This window comes from Belonocnema kinseyi, chromosome 6, assembly GCF_010883055.1.
Source record: "Belonocnema kinseyi isolate 2016_QV_RU_SX_M_011 chromosome 6, B_treatae_v1, whole genome shotgun sequence".
In the NCBI taxonomy this organism is placed as follows: domain Eukaryota; kingdom Metazoa; phylum Arthropoda; class Insecta; order Hymenoptera; family Cynipidae; genus Belonocnema; species Belonocnema kinseyi.
Genome location: NC_046662.1, coordinates 103827579 through 103830941, shown reverse-complemented (window position 1 = coordinate 103830941; position 3363 = coordinate 103827579).

Genomic DNA, 3363 nt, shown 5'->3' with positions numbered 1-3363 from the left:
GCTGCACCTGAAGCTGTGAAGGCCAATAGATTATTCGTTTCTATTTTTGCTTCGTCGTCTGGTTGTTGATCAATGTCGCGGACTTCTGAGAATCCCTCGGTGTCTTCGCTTGTCGCAGGGTGATTGTCCAATGTTGTGGGTTGCTGCATAGGGCTGTCGGACACCACCGGATTTTGCATTCCACTTCCGGAAGTCGTGGGGTCTGCTGCGTCGAGATGGTACGTTCGACAATGGTATTTTTTGTATGCGGTGTCCGAAGTACCATTCTTGAGCAATATTTTTGAAAGCGGTAAGATGAGACTGATCAGGAGTGTCGTCGAGCCCTAGGCTGGGCCGCCAATTGATACCTTCCCGGCCAGTCGGAACCGAGAGGTTATCTTCCGCTGGTGGTAGGTGACTGAGTTTCTCGCCTCGGGGCGTCCTTGAATTCCTAACACCTCCTGGTCATGAGGTTCGTCGACCTCTATAATCTCCTGGTGATGTGGTTCGTGAGGTCTCGGAGACTCCTGTCGACCGTTCGGAATGAAGACTACCGGCTCCTGACGATAGTCATTGATGGCTTCGAATGGCACCCGCCGTCAACTATCCTTTCAGACAAGCCGGTGAGACATCCAGAAGGGATTCGAAATTCTAAGTCTCAATGAACAGTCAACTCTCCCCTAGGTGCATCGGGCTGGACGACCCGGATAGAAAAGTTGACGATTCTTGAATGAGAAGATGAGGTTCAGTGTAGGGATGGTTCAGAATATCCGTACGTTATGATTTCGTTCCTAAAAGCACGGATTGCATAATTCAATGAAGAAAACAGCGATTTAAAAATATACTGGTTTATTATCTGTCTCCCTAGGCTGGACGCGGAGAGAGGGAATCTCTAAACTTGCTCGAACTAGTCGGGAGGCAGAGTAAATAACGGTGGACGAAACGCACGGTATGCCCACTCCTATGTATTTCGAGGGGGTGCTTATAAATTGTGGCAAAATGCAAGATCAGCGCCAACTAGGGGACTTAGAAAGAACTATTGTCTATAGCCACGACCCCCCCCTTCCCTTGTCATCCTAATTTTTAGGTTCTGTTCACTTCTCTTTTTGAAATAAATACATGAATAATAATAACCAATAACACAAGCCAAAAATTGAACAAAATCAAATTATCATAGATCAAATGCAATCATATGTTAAAGTCTGTTGAAATCGATCTATCATAGAAGAATTCCAACACGCTGTAACATTTGATTGTTCTTCGTATCATAGAACGATTCCAACAGAATTTAAAATTTCATTGCATTTGATCGATAGTCGATTTTATTTTGTTCAATTTTTCGTTTGTATTACCGGGGAAAATCCATTGTGAATTCAAGTTCATCACGCAACAACAAAAAATAACTCTTGCAGCTACAGTGAACTTGAGCAGACGCAAGCAGACGATAGAACTTCTGTCGCCTGCTCAATTTAATTTTGAATTCTAAACTTACACGAGCGCCATCTAGGGGAAGTAGCGGTTACTACAATTCGATCGCCACTTTCCTATAGGAGTGGGCACACCTTCTTTTCTTTTAAAAACTGTTTATTAATCAACATAGTTTACATTTACATTTTTATTACATTTATATTTATAAGATATTCTGCGCCCGTTAGGTACTTAACTTATCAGAATGTTTATAATTTGATGTAGCTTAAATTTATATTATAATGTATATACATATATACATATGTATATACATACATAAACATACACATGCATATATACACACACATATCCTGGAGCTTTAGAATTTTTCAATTGGCAATTGTGAAATTTTTGTGTCAGTTCTAGCATATTGGTTTTTATGTCTTTTATTTGCAATTCTTCTCTAATCTTTGTTTCGTTTTCTAGGATTTGAGTCTGTTATTCGCCTCAATAATTTATTTTCAGTTTTGCAGCTTTTGAATATGTGAATTAGCAGCGCTGCTCCAAACTGGGCCTGCGTATAATAATACTGGTTTTGTAAGCATCTTATATAATATTAATTTGTTCTTAATACTAAGAGCAATTTTTCCTATTCATTAATCTATATAGTAGGCCATTTATTTTGTACCCTTTTTTGCACGTATAAATGTAAGCTTCTATCTAATATCACCCCAAGGTATTTGACAAATTTTTTCTGCGTAATTTCTACGTTATCTAATGAGATGACAAGATCGTTATCGTTTGCCTCTGATTTCTTACTAAATATTATAAACTCAGTCTTATTCGCATTAATTTTAATTTTCCACTTGTGGTATTACTTGATTAATTCGTCAATATGCCTTTGCAAGTATTCTACTGCCTTATATTTTTTCCATGAGGAAACATACACTGCTGTGTCGTCCGCGAATATAGCTATAATAGTGTCTTTATTCTTCACTATATCATTTATAAAAAAAAAAGTAGTTAGGGTCCCAGTGTGGATCCCTGTGGAACGCCCGCCGTTATATTTTGCAAACTCGATTTCTTACTATCACATAATAATGCAAATTTTCTATTTTTGAGATAGCTATATATTTTTTTGGCGCAGTTCGTTTTATCGCTTTTTTAATTTCTTTTGGAGATGTTAACACAATCGTATTTATTTCTAAATCGGTTTCTAGGATTTCAAAGAAGCTATTATTTACCATTAATTCTGTTTCCCTATCCCCTATATTCTCAGTGAGATGATGCACCTTCTCGAAAGTTTCTGCCAGCACATTAGCCTTATTTACATTGCTATATACGAGACCCATTATGCCGTGTAGTTTTTTAATTTCCTCAGGGTTTGCTTTAGAAAAGTATTTCGCAGTTTTCCAGAGAGAATTATCTTTTACTTTCAAATTTTGCAATTTATTATCCCAATTATTGTTAGAGAATTGTTTAGTTTCTGCTTCTACTAAGTTTCCGATGGCATTTTTAATTATTTTGAACTGTTTTATGTCAGTTCTTTGGTAAAGTTTGCGGATTTTATTTCTCTTTGTAATAAGATCTATAATGTGTTCTGGTAGGGGAGTCTTTTCAGGTTGTGGTTTCGATTGAGGAATTGCGATTGACATAGCATTTGTTATTAGTGAAGTAAAAGTGTGTACTGATTCATCTATAGCAACAGCTGTTGGTAATTTAGATTCGATGGAAATGTTAGCATTGATGTGTTCACGGAATTTATCTCAGTCTGCTTTTTTGTAGCTAAAATACGAGGGTAGTTCAATAAGTCCTTAGAATGAAGTATAAAAACAATTTTTTTTGGGTAATTTTTTATTATTTTTCAACATAATATCCTTGGAGCTCTATATACTTGGTCAATCGCTTTTCAAGTTTTTTTAATCCTTCAGAAAAGTGCGTTTTCGGAAGTTCCTCAAAATAAGCACTTACAGAGGC